Source organism: Orcinus orca, chromosome 7 (genome assembly GCF_937001465.1).
Source record: "Orcinus orca chromosome 7, mOrcOrc1.1, whole genome shotgun sequence".
NCBI lineage: Eukaryota > Metazoa > Chordata > Mammalia > Artiodactyla > Delphinidae > Orcinus > Orcinus orca.
The window spans coordinates 25,598,851-25,618,750 of NC_064565.1; the positions used below are offsets into that span (position 1 = coordinate 25,598,851).

General features: G+C 45.1%; 1 protein-coding gene across 3 annotated transcripts in view; it reads left to right on the forward strand.

Annotated features, from left to right (window-relative positions):
- Positions 1–19,900, forward strand: part of MGAT5 (alpha-1,6-mannosylglycoprotein 6-beta-N-acetylglucosaminyltransferase) — a 370,454-nt gene that overhangs the window by 12,781 nt on the left and 337,773 nt on the right. The window contains exon 1 of one of the 3 annotated variants that reach the window (XM_049712683.1): positions 12,307–14,639. The exons of the other annotated variants lie outside the window; for them this stretch is intronic. The gene's annotated coding sequence lies outside the window, so the exon portion shown is untranslated. Of the gene's footprint in view, positions 1–12,306; positions 14,640–19,900 lie in introns of those variants that run through there. 3 annotated transcript variants of the gene reach the window in all.

Here is a 19,900-nt window from a genome sequence, read left to right on the forward strand (position 1 = left end):
GAACCCCCTTGCTTCCTTGCTGCCTCCATCTGCCTCACTGCTTAATTCTCTTCCCTGCCTTGTTCTGCTTTTTGTGTCCCAAGGGCAGAACTCTGGGTAAGGGCGCTTGTTGCTGGGTAAGCCACTCAGCAAGACGGATCTTTCTCTTATTATGCAAATGCAAGTTTCCTGGGCAGTGTCCCCTGAGCGGTCCAGCTTGACGTCACCCAGAGGTGGGCAGAGCGTGGGTACTGCAATGTGGATTTTGGCTAGCTCTAGGGAGTTTATTGGGGGCATTTTAGAAATTCAGGGGACAGTTTTGGTTGTCAGTGAGTTAGGTGTGCTACTACCATTTACTGGATGGGGACCAGGGATGCCAACATCTGTGATGGGTAGAATAGTCTTACACCCCTACGTGTATCCTGTGTCTCACTATGAGACTATTACCATGGCTGTTGCCCCAGAATCATACCCCTGCCCCTCCCTTGAATAGAAACCAAATCTGATCTAAGTTTCAGGTGGAAGCTGCAAAGAGAAAAAAAAAAAAGTGTTGGTTAGAATCAACTAGGCCCAAGATGACAGAAGATTTACCTTCCTGTAGTCCTTGAGCCTCATTATACACTCATTATAATATATTAACATGCTAAATGACACACCCACAGGCGCCATGACACTTGACGATTGCCATGACAGCCACTGGAAAAGCCCATGCAATGACTGAAAAGGAGAGTTGGTACAGTTCCAGGTCCAAACCACACCCCTCCTCTCAGATAACTCATCAGTGTTTCTCCCACTGTTTCCAAATCCCAATCTTTAATCTCCACCCTCCTATATATTTGGTGTCTCTGTCGGAATTGGATTAATTTGATTTGCAAACTAGGTTCCCTCTTCTCCAGTCTTTGGCTACTGAATACAGCTTGTGCTGTTCCAGTCTCAGCATTGGTTTAGTTATTGGCTACTCGAATCCAATCTGAAAAAGAGCATCCTCGGTGAAGACTAGGGGGGCTTTGCCTGGCGCAGGTCTGGTGGGCCAATTTGGTAACAAGATGATTGTGGATGACAAAACCCATTTATTACCTGAACCTAGAGACCTAACTTATACATGAAGAGTATTTTGCATGTTGCAAATAAACGTTGACTTTTCCAGTCAATGAAGAAAGATTGTGCTTTGTTTTATTGGGAAATTTACCAAGAGGTGTTTGCCATTTTGGAAACTACCCCCCCATGACATCACCATATCACCTGTGGCAGTCCACACTTGTAACTCACCTGTTTTTTTATTTTATGTAAAGTACAAGCATCTAACAACTTCTTAAGCCTTCTAGATTGGTCTTGTCCAACTAATTGCATATTGAAATACATGTTCAGTTTGTTATAAATTTTCCTTTTATTCTCATTTATATTACTATTAAAGCAATAAATACATATGTTTGAAAATGTGTTTAGGAAGGTTATCTAAGAATTGATTTCAGGGAGTAAAGGGGTGTTAGAAGTTTGCTATAAGCCTTGAACTCGGGGGCTAATAACGTTTAGAACACAGCACTAGGGGAAATGATTTGCAAAGTAATCCCCCCACCCGTGAGTCAACTGAATTAAATATCTCTTAACACTAACCGTTTAAAAAATAGAAAACTGTAGCCCACACATTGGGTACAACTGATGGAGAAAAAGGGAGTAGAGTTGTTGGCCCATTCTGCTTCTTCCATGGGTGGCTGACTCTCCTTGTGGTAGCTCCTCCCTGCTCCCTTATAAGTGGTTGATTCTACTGCTGGGTTCCGGCTCTGTTGTGGGTCTCATGATTCTGGAAGAGCCGTAAGAGTAGGGGATGAAATCAGATTATCGCATGAGTTTCATGTGAGCTACTGCAGCCCTCTTTGCAGAGATTCAAGGGGATCTGTGAGCTTGCGTGGGAAAGTATTACACCTTGATTTTCACTCACCGCTAACCAAAATTGAGCAATTCCTTAACTTTTGGATGTTGGCCACAAACCACAGTAATATTAGCATTGTCTGCGACTTTGTCACCAATAGGAAGCCCATATTTTCATATCAGATTTTAGATGGCTAACAGATAATCTTGAAATGTCATGTTCATTATGACTTAGAAATTATGGTGGTTATTACATGCTGCTAGATAGTGTTATTTAATGTATTAATAAACGAGCATATGTGTGGGGTTTTTTTAGCAATTTTGTTTATTTGTTTATTTATTTATTTGCTGCGTTGGGTCTTCATTGCTGCGCGCAGGCTTTCTCTCTAGTTGCGGCGAGCGGGGGCTACTCTTCATTGCAGTGCGCAGGCCTTCCATTGCGGTGGGCCCTCTTGTTGCAGAGCACGGGCTCTAGGTACCCGGGCTCAGTAGTTGTGGCGCATGGCCTTAGTTGCTCCGCGGCATGTGGGATCTTCCCGGACCACGGCTCAAACCCGTGTCCCCTGCATTGGCAGGTGGGTTCTTAACCACTGTGCCACCAGGGAAGTCCCAAGCATATGTGTTATTATGTCACAATTTTAAAAGTTTTTGGTAACCATATTTAAATATAATTGACTTCCTCTGTAATCCTATGTATTTTATTTTATACATTGCAAACATTTGGAGAAGGGGTACCATCTCACCTATCCGCCAAGGCGTGGGTAGTACAGAAATCGTGGAGTAGAATTGAGGAGCGGTCTGGACACTACACACCCCACCGCTGCGCTGTCTCTTCCATTCATTGGGGAGTTGACCACCTCGTGACTCAGGCTTTCCCCAAGACTGCCAGGTATGGGTGTAGAGGGGGTATGGGCTTATCTCCAGTTGGCTCATTTTCTTCTTAGACCTGGTCAAAGAATTGTGCTTGATCTGCCCTTGGGTCATTCTTTTATCATACACAAGGAGGCAAGTTTGTCAGAACAGTCCTCTGGCAAGGCTTGTGTTGATCACTACGCGGTACAAGATGCATTTAAAGCCAAACGGACTGATTATCTGAATCCTTAACAGAAGTGTGGTTTCTGGTTCTGCTTTTCAAGTGGAGAAAACCCACAGACATTCTGCAGGAGGAGTCCCTGTATACAGCCCAACTTCTGTTTTCCTCTTTGTGCACTTCAAAGTGATAGAACCACAGCACAGCCCTATGAAGTACCCCATTGCCCAAGAAATATGTTGCGTAAACGGCTGCCTGGGTGTTTTCCTGATTTGCGGGGGAAGGGGCATTTCTCAGAAATCAGGGTTTGGGGTGGAGGTAGACAGCTTCCTAAGGGGTGCCCTTTGTCCTGGTTGCTACCTTGCTGCCCAGTGAGTCCACCTTAGAGGCTGTGCCCCAGCTGTAACTGGATTTCTGGGAGTGGCGTCAGCCTTTTTCTGTTTCTGGAAACTTCTGCTGAGAGGAAATGACTTTGCCACAGAGTAGCTTACTGCACCGTTCTTCGAGTCATTGCTGTGCTGCCATGTGCATCTTTTTCCTCTCACAGCTTCTAAATCTATATTTACAGCATGAAAATGCTGAACATTTCCTTTCTAATTCTTTAGAAGTTGATCATGGGAGGGATCTTCACGCATCCAATACTACTAATACCTTGGGCAATCATATAAAATAATAATGGGAATCATATTGTTTGATTCTTTGTTTCAGAAAATATTATAAGATTGGAATCGAATAGTTTCAAATGTTGTGCCTTCATTTTTCTGTGGGTTTATTTTCTTGTTTTTATTTTTTTTAATTTTATTTATTTATTTTTTTATGGTAGATTCTTTTTTTTTTTTTAACATCTTTATTGGGGTATAATTGCTTTACAATGGTGTGTTAGTTTCTGCTTTATAACAAAGTGAATCAGTCATACATAAACATATGTTCCCATATGTCTTCCCTCTTGCGTCTCCCTCCCTCCCACCCTCCCTATCCCACCCCTCCAGGCTGTCACAAAGCACCGAGCCAATATCCCTGTGCCATGCGGCTGCTTCCCACTAGCTATCTACCTTACTACGTTTGTTAGTGTGTATATGCCCATGACTCTCTCTCGCCCTGTCACAGCTCACCCTTCCCCCTCCCCATAACCTCAAGTCCGTTCTCTAGGAGGTCTGCGTCTTTATTCCTGCTATACCCCTAGGTTCTTCATGACATTTTTTTCCTTAAATTCCATATATATGTGTTAGCATACGGTATTTGTCTTTTTCTTTCTGACTTACTTCACTCTGTATGACAGACTCTAGGTCTATCCACCTCATTACAAATAGCTCAATTTCGTTTCTTTTTATGGCTGAGTAATATTCCATTGTATATATGTGCCACATCTTCTTTATCTATTCATCCGATGATGGGCACTTAGGTTGTTTCCATCTCCGGGCTATTGTAAATAGAGCTGCAATGAACATTTTGGTACATGACTCTTTTTGAATTATGGTTTTCTCAGGGTATATGCCCAGTAGTGGGATTGCTGGGTCATATGGTAGTTCTATTTGTAGTTTTTTAAGGAACCTCCATACTGTTCTCCATAGTGGCTGAACCAATTCACATTCCCACCAGCAGTGCAAGAGTGTTCCCTTTTCTCCACACCCTCTCCAGCATTTATTGTTTCTAGATTTTTTGATGATGGCCATTCTGACTGGTGTGAGGTGATATCTCATTGTAGTTTTGATTTGCATTTCTCTAATGATTAGTGATGTTGAGCATTCTTTCATGTGTTTGTTGGCCATCTGTATATCTTCTTTGGAGAAATGTCTATTTAGGTCTTCTGCCCATTTTTGGATTGGGTTGTTTGTTTTTTTGTTATTGAGCTGCATGAGCTGCTTGTAAATTTTGGAGATTAATCCTTTGTCAGTTGCTTTATTTGTAAATGTTTTCTCCCATTCTGAGGGTTGTCTTTTGGTGTTGTTTATGGTTTCCTTTGCTGTGCAAAAGCTTTGAAGTTTCATTTAGGTCCCATTTGTTTATTTTTGTCTTTATTTCCATTTCTCTAGGAGGTGGGTCAAAAAGGATCTTGCTGTGATTTATGTCATAGAGTGTTCTGCCTGTGTTTTCCACTAAGAGTTTAATAGTTTCTGGCCTTACATTTAGATCTTTAATCCATTTTGAACTTATTTTTCTGTATGGTGTTAGGGAGTGTTTTAATCTCATACTTTTACATGTACCTGTCCAGTTTTCCCAGCACCACTTATTGAAGAGGCTGTCTTTTCTCCACTGTATATTCTTGCCTCCTTTATCAAAGATAAGGTGACCATATGTGCATGGGTTTATCTCTGGGCTTTCTATCCTGTTCCATTGATCTGTATTTCTGTTTTTGTGCCAGTACCATACTGTCTTGATTACTGTAGCTTTGTAGTATAGTCTGAAGTCAGGGAGCCTGATTCCTCCAGCTCCATTTTTCGTTCTCAAGATTGCTTTGGCTATTCGGGGTCTTTTGTGTTTCCATACAAATTGTGAAATTTTTTGTTCTAGTTCTGTGAAAAATGCCAGTGGTAGTTTGATAGGGATTACATTGAATCTGTAGATTGCTTTGGGTAGTAGAGTCATTTTCACAATGTTGATTCTTCCAATCCAAGAACATGGTATATCTCTCCATCTATTTGTATCATCTTTAATTTCTTTCATCAGTGTCTTATAATTTTCTGCAGACAGGTCTTTTGTCTCCTTAGGTAGGTTTATTCCTAGATATTTTATTCTTTTTGTTGCAATGGTAAATGGGAGTGTTTTCTTAATTTCATTTTCAGATTTTTCATCATTAGTATATAGGAATGCCAGAGATTTCTGTGCATTAATTTTGTATCCTGCTACTTTACCAAATTCATTGATTAGCTCTAGTAATTTTCTGGTAGCCATCTTTGGGATTCTCTATGTATAGTATCATGTCATCTGCAAACAGTGACAGCTTTACTTCTTCTTTTCCGATTTGGATTCCTTTTATTTCTTTTTATTCTCTGATTGCTGTGGCTAAAACTTTCAAAACTATGTTGAATAAGAGTGGTGAGAGTGGGCAACCTTGTCTTTTTCCTGATTTTAGTGGAAATGGTTTCAGTTTTTCACCATTGAGGACGATGTTGGCTGTGGGTTTGTCATATATGGCCTTTATTATGTTGAGGAAAGTTCCCTCTTGCCTGCTTTCTGCAGGGTTTTTATCATAAATGGGTGTTGAATTTTGTTGAAAGCTTTCTCTGCATCTATTGAGATGATCATATGGTTTTTCTCCTTCAATTTGTTAATATGGTGTATCACGTTGATTGATTTGCGTATATTGAAGAATCCTTGCATTCCTGGAATAAACCCCACTTGATCATGGTGTATGATCCTTTTAATGTGCTGTTGGATTCTGTTTGCTAGTATTTTGTTGAGGATTTTTGCATCTATGTTCATCAGTGATATTGGCCTGTAGTTTTCTTTCTTTGTGACATCCTTGTCTGGTTTTGGTATCAGGGTGATGGTGGCCTCGTAGAATGAGTTTGGGAGAGTTCCTCCCTCTGCTATATTTTGGAAGAGTCTGAGAAGGATAGGTGTTAGCTCTTCTCTAAATGTTTGACAGAATTCGCCTGTGAAGCCACCTGGTCCTGGGCTTTTGTTTGTTGGAAGATTTTTAATCACAGTCTCAATTTCAGTGCTTGTGATTGGTCTGTTAATATTTTCTATTTCTTCCTGGTTCAGTCTTGGCAGGTTGTTGTGGGTTTAGTTATTGATAAAATTTCTCACTGAGTCGAAGCCACTCCCTTCAAGAAATAGGAGCAGCCCCCTTACAAGATATTGTTACGGCTCATGTCAGACTAAAGAGAGCATAGGTGTCTTTAACAAGCTTGTCAATGAAGTGATAGCATTTCTCTCTCTTTTTGTAAAAGAGAACAGCAAATTCTGTTGCTTCCTGAGATGATGATGCTATCACAGATTCATGTACAAGACTGTGGGTACTATTTGGCCTAATTCTTATTTATTTATGTTTCGGCCGCGCCATGGGGCGTGTGGAATCTTAGTTCCTCGACTAGGGATGGAACCCGTGCCCCCTGCATTGGAAGTACAGAGTCTTAACCACTAAACCACCAGGGAAGTCCGTGGCCTAATTTTTAAAATGAGATACCTCAGATCCTTTTATCGAGGAACTATCCTATCATTGGATTGGTAAGGCCGTTTTTTTTTTTTGGCTAGAGAAAGCAAGAAATTCACCAGATTCATTGGCTGAGGGGTAGGGCTTTCACTCAGTTTGAAGGATCTCTTATCCCTCACCCACTTCTGGTTGTGAGCCACGTGCACTTGGCCTCCTTTTTTTTTTCTTTTTTTTTCTTCTTTGCGGAACGCTGGCCTCTCACTGCCGTGCCCTCTCCCGTTGCGGAGCACAGGCTCCGGACGCGCAGGCTCAGCGGCTATGGCTCACGGGCCCAGCCGCTCCGCGGCATGTGGGATCTTCCCGGACCAGGGCACGAACCCGTGTCCCCTGCATCGGCAGGCGGACTCTCAACCACTGCGCCACCAGGGAAGCCCCGGGCCTCCTTTTCATACAGGTCTGGTTTGGGGTGAATTTTAATCTTAACCCTACCTTTGTGGAGAGAATAAATGAAGTTCAGAAGATCTAGAATATAGGAGTTAAAATATCCATAAGCAATTCACTTCGTGGTCAGAGTTGGTGGAATTAATTGCGCAGCTGCTGGACGCAGATGCCATTACTGTTTTATAGATCTTATCACAATGAAAAATGGAAAATACAGGTCCCGCCTTGAAACTGACAATCTAAAGACCCCACATACAGAGTAATGCTTTTTCTGGAAAGTGGACCTCTTGAGCACGTAGCTGGTGTTCGTGGGAGTGCTGGGTACTCCTGGGAACCAAGCCTTGAGCACACTGTCTAATTTCATGCTTATGACAGCCCTGTAAATTAGAATCCCTTGTTTTCGTTAAACACCTGTAAAACCACAGTATGGGAAAGTTAAGTGTCCTGCCTGCAGTGACTCACATAAATATAAGGTGATCATATAATTTATCATCTAAACCTGAACCTTTTGTGACTGAAAGGGGTGCTATTAAATTAATGAATAAGCTGGGATAACAGCCATAAACAGGGACGCATGGTCCCCCTACTAATGAGGTGCAGATTGGGGGTTTAATTCAGGTCTGATTCCCCAGGCTGCCTGCTCCCCTTTAGATGCATTAAATTGGGCTGCCTCATCTACAGATGAATTGTTAAGGCACATATTGAATGAACTTCTGAAGGTGAGTTCTGTGCTAGGTAGAGAGCCAAAGAGAAATTCCCCTTAGGCTAGGTAAAAGTTCCCTTTGGCAGGAAAAAGGTCTACTAGAGATTGTCTTTCACACAAAAATGTAGAAAGGGTTTTGTTGGGAAGGCAGGTGGTTTTTCTCTTCTGAAAAAAATGGTTTTCCATCTTTTTGTTGTTCAAAAGAATGGGTCTGCTGTAGCCATTCCAAGAAAGATAAAGGAAGACTCATAACATCTCATATGCAGGGCAAACATCTTCATGGCCAGTGGCTGTTGCCATACAGGGTCATATAATGAATTCTTCAATAGTAAGGTGTGGAGATGAAATTTACTACACCTGTTTTTAGAACTCTGTCCATGACTCTTACTATCAAGGCAGATCTGTGTGGTATACTCATTACCGTGAGATGTGAAGATAAATTCCCAGAACTTGAATATATTTGCACTCTCAGGATTGGATGCCCTGGCTAGTGACCAGCCTCTGTGCCTCTGTGAGCCTCAGACACACGTGTGTGAACACACCCAGCAGAGGTGCAGACACAAGGGTAGGTGAAGCTCAGGGTACTTATAACTGATACTATAGCCCAACCACGGAAAGTAATAAAGAACATCACACAGCACTCTAGGATTTATTTTTTCTGTGTCACGTTCTCTTGCCACCTTCCAGGCCAGTTGAGGTGTGAAAGGAAGAGTTTCCTAGCAGAGCAGGTTCTGTAAATCCCACAACCTCTAAAAACGTCCTGCTGGATTGCCACTTGTCATCAAGTCAGCAGTGCCAGAGAATGGCGTGTCATTCAAAGGCCACTGCTGGGAACCAGAGCAAGCTGGCGGATGAGAGTTATGTGTTTGGCTGGAAATACGGGATCTGGCTTTCAGATGAGAGCTGTTACTGGGCCTTCAGGCTGCACCCAGGTCCCTGGGGGATCTGCCTTCTGAAACTTGGAGCATCCAAAAATGACTGATTCCCAGAGAAGGCAAAACGAAACTTTCTGGAGATGGAGGAGAAGCCTTCCCCCATCCAGTGGGAGCGGGAGAGGGACTAGGGGGCCCAGGGATTGCACCTGCTCCTGTGATTTGTTTGAGCTGCTCCCTGAGGAAGACCACGATCTCTGGTGGTCTTTTTTTGTTTTGTTTTTTGCGGTACGTGGGCCTCTTACTGTTGTGGCCTCTCCCATTGCGGAGCACAGGCTCCGGACGCTCAGGCTCAGCGGCCATGGCTCACGGGCCCAGCCGCTCCGCGGCATGTGGGATCTTCCCGGACCGGGGCACGAACCCGTGGCCCCTGCCCCCTGCATCGGCAGGCGGACTCTCAACCACTGCGCCACCAGGGAAGCCCTGGTGGCCTTTTTGAAAGGCCAGATTTCCCATTGGAAATAAGAGAACCACAGGGCACGAGACAGAGAGAAAAAGAAAACGGGCTTGGAGGAGAGGTGTGAGAAGGGGAAGCAGGGAGATTAAAGAGGTGACCTAGGTGGTGAGCAGCCTTTCTGCTGTGGATAATGAGAGCCTGTGGAAGACGCAGAGCAGCTGTGCCGTCTCTGGGGACAAGAGCCTTCTTGGAATAGGGCAGGAGACATCAGCTGGGAAGTCAGGAGATCTGGGGGCTGGCGCTCTCCTCCTGCTAACTCACTTGGTGAGCCTCCAGCTCTTCCGCAAAATTGGGCGAGTCGGGTCAAATGTTACGCACGTGACTTCCAGCTCTGTGAGCCTTGGACGCTGAACCATCTTTGCAGGGCTCACCAGCGTGGCCCAGGGAATACTTCCTGAGCACCTGTATGTCAGGCATAGGGGCAGAAAAAGCGAATGCATCCCGTGGCCCTACATCTAGGGCGGGGCCCTGTCCTAAGTGCCCCTGTGGCCCCATCAACAAGGAGAACAGCTAACCCTTAGAAAGCGTTCGTTATGTGCTGGGCAGGGTTATGGTTACTTCCCATTGATTTACATCTGTTAGCTCTTTCAAGCCTCCCAACAACCCTGTGAGGTAGCTATGAGTGTTCTAATTTTCGAGGCACCGAGAAATGAAGTAATTTGTCCCAGGTTTCACAGCTAACAAGTGGTGGAATCAGGATTTGAAGCCAGGGAGCCTGGCTCTAGATCTTACACGGCGCGGCTGCTGTGTGTGTGTGTGTGTGTGTGTGTGTGGAGGGGGGGCAGGGGGAGTAGCTGTCACATGTTCTTGTTGTTTCCATTGCTGGACTGTCAGCTGCCCAAGGGCAGCAACCTTGTCTGTCTTGTTAGCTGTTGTATCCCTAGTGCCTGGCCCAACACAGGCTCTGGAGGCATTTTTGTCGGATGGATGGATGGATGAATGGATGATGGCTGGATGGACGGACGTATGATTGGATGGCTGAATAGATGGATGAATGCATAGATGGATGGATGGTTGGTTGGATGGATGAATGGATGGATGGATGGATGGATGGATGGATGGATGGATGATGGCTGGATGGATGGACGTATGATTGGATGGCTGGATAGATGGATGAATGGATAGATGGATGGGTGGTTGGTTGGATGGATGAATGGATGGATGGATGGATGAGATAAACAAGGTCTTTGGGGAGCTTAAGGAGGAAAACAGACCCATAAACACCTAATGTCAGTCGCTGTCAGGAGGGGTACTTAGTCCAATCTGAGGCATCAGCGGAGCCTTCCTTGAGGGGGGGTGATGCCTGAACTGAGCCTTGAAAGATGTGCAGAATTTGGGAGAATCTGGTGGGAAAGGCATGCCAAGCAGGGGAGCCGTGTGAACTAACTGTAGCATTGCCACAGCAGTCAGCTATTCCTAGAGCATAGAGGGTGAGGCAGGGGCTGATAGAGATGGGCGAGGTCAGGAGAAGCCCTCCTGGGAAAGGCATTTGTGCTCACTCCTGAGGACAGTGGAGAGAGAGCTCTTGAAAGTGTTTAAGCAGGGGAGTGGAACGGGCAGCTTTGGGTTTTTGATGGGGTGTTCTGGCTATAGTGTAAAGGGTGGAAGGAACACGAATGAGATTGGGCAAGGGAGAGGCTACTGCAGGGGTCCCAGCAAGAGATCTTGGGACGCTGGAGTGGGGGAGGGGGTAGAGGTGGCTAGAGGGGTAGGAGAAGAGGGTGACCCTTAACTTTGGGCATGTTGAGCTCAAGGGTCCTAGGGCTGCTGATGTGCAACACAGATGCTCCCCCGTGAATGCAAAGGTAGCTTGAACTGGAGGGGAAGGATGGGGTAGATGGGAGTTTGGGTGGCGCCTGCATCAGGTGGTGGATAAAGACAGGAGATTGGGTGATAGCATCCCCCAAACAGTGTTACCCTGAGAGAGCCAATCTCTGGAAGCTAAGCCCAAAAGAAGCCCCGGAAGAACAGCCAGATAGGCCTGGGTCCTGCCGGAGTAGAGCAGGGCGTGGGTTTTATGGAACTGGTCATCCTCACCGGAGTGATAACATTCTTTGAGCCATTACAGTGTGCCTGGCACTTGGACAAGCATTGGGAGTGCTTTCACTCAGTTGTTCTTTATAAAACCCCTATGAGGTAAGTGTTATTCTGGTCCCCATTTTACAGAGGAGGAAAGCGAGGCACAGAGTGTTAATCACAGTCAACGCAAGGTCACGTGCATCGCAGGACCAGAATGTCCTGGCGAGATGAAGCCCCCTAGGGTGTGTGTGTGTGTGTGTGTGTGTGTGTGTGTGTGTGTGTGTGCGCGCGTGCGCGCACGTTTTGTCAATATGATAATCTGTGAAGACTTCTGCAAATCCTGAATCAGAGCCTGAGAAAAGAAGGAGGGTGTTGGAGCTATCTTGAGGGCATAGAGGAGGTCGGGTTAAGGTGGGTGTTTGTTTTTTTTTGAAAGGATGAGAGAAAGAGCCGGCTCAGGAGGAGATTTTGAAGATAGAGGCAGGAGAGGGCCTGGGGTCTGAGGACCGCTGTGTAAGGTGATGGATGACAAGCACAGAGAAGAGAGGAGGCCTTGGAGGAGGAAAAGGAGGAGGAGGTGGCTGGAGGGAAGAAAGCAGGAAGGTCAGAGCTGTTGTCAGAATTGGAGGGGAGTCGTAGGGTTCCATGGGTAGGAAATATGCAGAATAAGTAAATCCACAGAGACAGAAAGCAGGTTAGTGGTTGCCAGGGGCTGGGGGGATGGGCAGAATGGGGAGGGCTGCTGAACGGGTTCGGGGTTTCTTCCCAGGGGTGATAAAAACGTTTTGGAACTGGACAGAGGTGCCGGTTGCACAATACTGTGAATGTACCGAATGTCACTGAATTGGACATTTTTAATGGTTAATTCAAAGTTACATGAGTCTTACCTCAATAATAAAAAAAAAAATTGGAAGAGGGAGAAGTGGGAGGGGAGAAAGTGGGTCACATCCAACGACCATGATTCTCTGGCCCCTGCTTGCCCCCTGTTATATAACAGCTTTATTGTCATCATCTCCCAACAGCTGATGTCGATTTGTTTACTAGAACGTAAAAGAGGGCTGTGAGATTCCATCCTGTCTCTAGTACTGGTGCTCAGTAGATGCTGGAATGAACGAAAGAATGGTGGCGGGGGTGGATGGGATGGAAGGTCAGGTGGGCTTTTGGATATTGGGGGTGGAAGGGGCTGCCGGTTTGGAATCGTTGGCTGAGGATACAGGGAAATGGATCTGAGGATCAGGAAAAGCCTGGGTTCCTGATGGTCAAAGGCCTGCAGGAGATGAGGACATGAAGGCACCTGGGAACAACTGCTTTTCCCTGGTTCTGCTGAGTGCAGAAGAAGAGGTAGGCTGTGAGGTTGAGTTTGTTGCTACAAGTTGGGGATTTTGCTGGGTGATTGCAGTGGAAAGACAAGGATTTAGGGGAGAAGAGGGCATTGGTGATAAATAGTTCAGGGAGGTGAGGGAATCTGGGAGGGGTCGGCTCTGGACCTGGAGAAAATGGAAAGAAGTGATCCCAGGACTCTAAGACGTGAAGAGCAGGTCGTCATTGTTGGGAGTGGAGACCGGGACAGCTGACCCGAACAAGAAGAGGTCAGGGGTGTGGGTCAGGTGGAGTGAAGGTGATGGTCACTGGGCTCCAGGGGGTCACAGTGTTGCAGGCCCAGGGCAGTGATTTCCAAGATTTGGTACTCCGGATAACCTTTTGGGATATGGGAAGAAAATATGAAAACTTTAACTTTGTTTTTTTCCCTTAAAAGTTAAGCACTTATGTTTTAGTAATATTTACACGTTTATTATTTTTAAATAAATGAACATATATGAGGGGTGCATGCTCGCTTTTTACTAATGGGATGTGTGGCCAAAATAGTTGTGAAGAACTTATTTACGAAACAGGAACAGACTCACAGACTTCAAAAACAAACTTATGGTTACCAAAGGGGAAAGAGGGGGGAGGTGAGGAGGGATAAATTAGGAGTTTGAGATTAACAGATACGCACTACTATATATAAAATAATCAACAAGGTCCTACTGTATAGCACTGTATAGCACAGGGAGCTCTACTCAGTATTCTGTAATAAGCTATATGGGAAAAGAATCTGAAAAATAATAAGTATATGTATGTATATGTATAACTTAATCACTTTGCTCTACACCTGAAACCAACACAACAGTGTATTGATAAATCAACTACACTCTAATATAAAATTAAAATTAAGTTAAAAAAACCCGAACAACAAAAAACCAATAGTTGTGAAGGCGACTGGTTTGGGAAGTTGGCAGGCCTGGGATGATATCTTTGGGAGTGATGTCACATGGGAGACCAGGCCACATGGCTTGCTGAAACAGAAGCCCCGTGTCTCCTGTGTCTGTCACCATTCGCCTGGTTGACCAAATAAGGGTATCTTCCAGAAAGGGCATGAGTTTTCCCTGGAGTCACTGGCTCTGTGCAAACCCATTATGCACTGTGGATCACCTTTTAAAATTGATCACAACCCATTTGCCGAATATTCCTTGTAGAACCTGAATACTCATCAATGTCGGTTGTTTCTGGAATCCATCCCCAACCTCCAACCCAGTGTTTTTTGAAAGTTGGACCTTTTTCTTCTGACTTCCTGGATATTCATTAATATTCCCCCCCTCCCCTCAAGAGATTATGACCTAGGGGAGTTTTTTTAGGAACCTGGGATAACGTTTTCCTGAATCTTGCTATCTGAATTGAAAGGAACTCAAGATCTGAGGAGTCAGGGGCAGGAGAAATAGAGTGTGGTCCTGAGCAAAGGCAATCTGGCTTCCAATTCTGACTGCTGTTATGAGCGATGTGCTTCTGGGCAAGTTGCTTAACTTCTCTGACAGCTGCTTTCATTTTAAAATTGGAGAGGTGATTTTCTATCTGATAAGGTTATGGGAAAAATTAAAGGAGTTACTGACACACGTGGAAGCCCCTAAGCTTGCGGGGACTCAATAAACGCCAGTTCTTCCTCCTCCTGGGCACCCGTCGTCCCACCCCCAGTCTCCGCCTATGCTTGCCTCTTGTACATTTCCGCCCTGGTGGAGGAGACAGATGAGAACAAAGGGTGAATCGCTAAGACTTCCTGCTGAGCTGGTTTAAAGGTATCCTTGACATTGCCTCTCTTTGCCTCGTGATCTCTTCCGTGGGTTTCTTTCCCCAGCCTCTCTGTTCTGTTTCAAGGAGAGTTTGGGGCATCCTAAGTTCTGTTAAGGTGTTCGGCTAATGTTGAAACAACTTATTAATTACGAGCCTTCCTCACCGCATGAAATGCCTTCATGAGGAACTGATTACATAGGGGGCAGAAAACAAAATAATGCCACCTCCCCCCCCCACCCGCATTTCAGATATTATTAAGTCTGAGAGCATTTCAAATCAAAATGTTTTAGTAGGGGTATTTCAAAAGCCCTTTTGTGGCTATAGAATGGGAACCTTCTTATATGAAAATGATGATGTTGGTGGCCTGGGGACCCTCCCCAGCCTGTTTCGACATGACAGAGGCCAGGCTTCCGGGACTGCTGGGTGCCCGTCTCCTCGGCTGGGTTTCTGGCACCTTTGGGTACTGGCAGCTGCTTCTTGGACGGCCTGCATGCTGGGTCTGACCATGCCATTCTCTCCTGCATTTAATCTGAGTGCTGTATACTTCGTGAATGGAAGAATGGAAGACTGGAAGAAGTTTTAAAAGTCATTCTTTAATTTTTTTTTTTTTTTTTTTTTTTTTGCTGCACCACACAGCATGTGGGATCTTAGTTCCCTGACCAGGGACCTAACCTGCGCCCCCTGCAGTGGAATCTCGGAGTCCCAACCACTGGACCGCTAGGGAAGTCCCTAAAAGTCATTCATTAGAAAAGTATGGCTATGAAGAAAAATAGGCCTTTTAATTACTTAGTCTGTTGCTAGGATACATGGATGTGGTAGTCCCTCCCCACCCTAGGAAAATATTTTATTGTTTAGTTAAAAATGACTACCTTTTAATTTATAACTGGAGTGTCAACACAGATGTTAATGTATTTGGGGGTTTATATTTTTAAATTAATTAATTAATTTTGGCTGTGTTGGGTCTTCGTTGCTGCGTGCAGGCTTTCTCTAGTTGCGGCGAGCGGTGGCTACTCATTGTTGCCATGCGTGGGCTTCTCATTGCAGGGGCTTCTCCTTGTGGAGCACGGGCTCTAGGCGCGAGGACTTCAGTAGTTGTGGCGTGTGGGCTTCTATAGTTGTGGCACGCGGGCTCACGGGCTCTAGAGCACAAGCTCAGTGGTTGTGGCTCACGGGCTTAGTTGCTCCACAGCATGTGGGATCTTCCCGGTCCAGGGGTCAAACCAGTGTTCCCTGCATGGGTAAGCAGATTCTTAACCACTGAGCCACCAGGAAAGTCCCTGGGGCTTTCTTTTCCTCTTTCTTTTTTTCTTCCTGAGAGAGTGATTTTACAACATCAGGCTCTGTTGTGAAGTTCCTAATCCTTTTATTTCTGTGTTATAAGGTGGGATAGTAGTGCCGCATGGATGTGAGCGTTAGGACTAATTCAGAAAAAGAGACCAGTGTTGTGCCTGCAGTATAACAGCCATTCAATACATGGTAAATGCCATTTTAAATTCAAATTAAAGAAAAAAAGGGTTCAGGTTCTATGCAGGCAGCATAGTACGGTATGAAAAAGAACCTATTGATTAAACACTTAGAAAGTTTCCAGAAACCTCCTTTTAAATTCCAAGATATTGGCCCTCCTGTGATGGATGTCTTTTTTTAAAAAAAATTAATTAATTTATTATTTATTTTTGGCTGCATTGGGTCTTTGTTGCGGTGCACGGGCTTCTCATCGCGGTGGCCTCTCCCGTTGCGGAGCACGGGCTCCAGGTGTGCAGGCCTCAGCAGTTGTGGCTTGCAGGCTTAGTTGCTCTGCAACATGTGGGATCCTCCCAGACCCGGGCTCGAACCTGTGTCCCCTGCATTGGCAGGCGAGTTCCCAACCACTGCGCCACCAGGGAAGCCCTGTGATGGACGTCTTGAGGCAGATAAAACAGTTGAGTCTTTTGAGTGGAAGGAACAGGAATCCTTTCACATGAAGTGGTACTTGAAAAATATTACTGTAATTAAAATATACGGTGTGGTTAGTTTTCAGGAAATGTACATCTTTCATGTCTTGAAGGAGGCTTACAGAGTTACTTAAAAAAAAAAAGAAACAGCCTCTACTGGAAATTAGCACATGATAGGGTTGAAGTTGTTTTTTGCCCCTTCCTTTCTGTCTGAGACCTTACACCTAGTGGTAATACTGATGCTAGGATGAGCGAGTCCTAGAGCTCTGTTGCCTAACAGCATCCTCTTCTCCTCCCTGTCTACCTGGGAATCTGTGAGCTTGAATGGGAGAAACATTCCATGTTTATGTACAATGAATTCTAACTGAAATTTGGCATTTTCTTCAATTATGAACCTAGGCAACAAACCAAAGTAGTGTTAGAGGTATCCCGATTTCGTCACCAATAAATCCATATCACATTACCGCGGTTGTGGATACCTCCAAATGTTATTCACACACATCACTACTTCACAATGATGCTAGATCGCAGAGCTACTTTTCCATCTTGTTACTTGGTGTATTAATAAAGAAACGCTCATGTCACCTATCACAATTTAAAAACATTGTGATGACTAAATCTAAGTATAATTTGTTCGCTTTGAAATGTTTTGTTTTATTTTATGCATTTAAAAACATTATTCGGAGAAGTCCAGAGGCATCACCTTATTGCCCCTGGGATCCATGACATACAAAAGTTTAAGACCCTATGCTTTGTGATTTAAATTTTATACTAAGGAACTGGGGCTGACTGAAGGACTCTTAACCCTGGCTGCCCACAAGAATTACCTGGGAGCTTCAAGACCCCTGGTTCCCCGGGCCATACGCCAGACTAGTTAAGTTAGAATTTCCGGGGAAAGGAGCTTGGTGATTACAGGTGATCCCAATGTGTAGCTGAGGTTGAAGACCACTGGTCTGTATGTTCAGATAAACCAGCCTACTTCCCTCTTCCCCTCCATTCTGATTCTATAAATAAGAACTTGAGTTTCATGCTCACAGTAGAAAATTCAAACTGTACAGAGAGCACAGCTCACTCACCTTTCTAGAGATAACTGTTGTTGACAGTTTTTGTGCATAAACAATCATTATAGACACACATCCACACATATACCCACAGTGGTATATACTATACATGTTACCTCATACAGACATACAAGTTTTTTCACTTATAGAGAGCTTTCAAAACTAATTTTGAGCTAAGTTGGTCCTTGAGACTAAATTCTTTTTCTTTGGTGTTTTTTGATTTGCCTACAACTAGGGAGCCTGATCCCTGTAGGCCCAGTTCAGGAGTCGTTTGGAGACCCTGAATCCTCATTTCCCTCTTTTAAGAACTAGTGGGATGGACAGGAAACAGCAGCACTGGGATCGGGTCCATCTGGGGTGTGGGACTTGGGGCAAGCCGCTTATCCGTGCACACTTCTTTGAATCTGTTTGCTCATCTGTCAGAGGGAGACAAAGAAGGCTTCCTCCCAGGGCTGCTGTGAAATGTGTACAAGCTCAGTGACAGGTAGCGATTATCATGACCCTCATTGCAGATTGTATTCCCCAAAGGAGCCTGGCATGGTCCTTGGGCCCCTCAGAGTTCTTTTTTTCTATTAGTATGCAGAAAACACGGGGTAAGTTAAAAAAAAAAAAAAAAAATCCCTGCGCAACTACTACAGAGTCTAGAGGCCCTAAACCACACTTTGGGATAGCCATTATCTGCCTGGATTAGGAGTTGAATTCAAGGCCACACTGATGATGAATTAACCTTATTAGCTCTTCTTAGTCGAGTACTTATACTACCAGTTTAACACATTCTTAGAAATGCTCCTCCAAGCTTATTGACCCACATCTTTGCATTTCATCTCACTTGCAAAAGCAGTTACATTTAGAGTGAGAGCCAGTATCAGAGCACATGGCCAGAAACAGAATTCACCCCAGATGGTTTGAATGAAGACTAATGAAAGGAACAGTTACAGAGGTGCTGGCCAGGCACCGTGAAGCACCCAGGGACTAACAACAGTGGGACACCAACGTCACCGCTAGGGCTAAGGGGGCAAGGGAAGAAGTAGTTACTGGAGCCCAGTGGGATCTGGAACTAGAGAAGGGCTGCCCAGCAGGAGCTGCGTTCAAGAAGAATCTGCCCCAAGATGGGGCATCCAAGGAGGGATGGAGCTGGGAAGAAATACCCTGAATCCTCTGCTGGGCCTCTGCTGGGCTGAACCAGTGGCAAGCCAGCAGACAGTGGAGCCCCAGTGATGATAACCAGATAAGCAGCACAGTGGCTGTTAGACATCAGGAGTGAGTGAAGTGCCTGCCAGTGGGCTGAGCACTTAGATGGGGCCCAGTACATGCTGTTCCCTTCCCCTCACCTCCTAGGATTTGGAGGCAGCTGTTCACCCTTGTCTTAAAGAAACAGCAGCAAGGCGATTCAGGCAGACAGAAAAGGAGGGAGAGCTTCACCTACTAAAAAACAAACCCTCGAGTCAAGATCTGTCATATATTTTCTGAGCTCTGGCTCTCTTGGTGTCTGTGCAGAGAAGCTATCCATGTACGTTGTCCCTTAGTTCACCGCTGCCACCGGGCAGGTAATACACCAGAAACATGGAGGTCCAGTTGAGGAGATGTTAATTTTAATTTGGAAATGCCCTCTCTTTTTTCCTCTCACACACATGCCTGGAGATTTCCAGTTGTAGATTTCATCTCCGGCAGCTAGGAGACCACACTGGTGCCAGAGTTGCCTCACCAGCCACTCTGCAGATCAGCCCCTCAGAGCTGAAGAGAAGACCAGGCTGCTTCCATCGTTAGAGCCTCCCGATATACTTGAAAAGTGGGAAAATGCATATTAGGATTAGAAACACCCTAGGGAATCTTAAATGTTTATATGTGAGAACTGCATGTTTTTAACACAGAGAAACATAATATGACCTAATCACGCTTTTCACAAGATAATTATAGGAGTTACAAAACTATGGAGAGAGAGCACACTCTAAGTGGTGTGATCTGGTAATGGGATATCAGTTCAAAGTTATATGATGAATGTCTTCTGTTTCAGCCCCATCGCTGTGTCTCTCTGAGGCTCTGTGACTCCCTGGGAGAAAGTATCATATGTCGGGGTCTGAGGCTGTGGTGACTTGAGCTCTTGCCGAATCTAACCCCCATCCCTCCGTGTTCTGTGTGCTTTGATTCCCTTGGCCTCTCTGTGCCTTCTGAGACCCAGGTTTAGAAAGTACGTCTGTGTTCTGCGTCATTGTCGGGCTGATAGAGCATGAGTATGGGAGCCTTGCGGGAATCTCTCGTGGAGCAGAGTGGCTC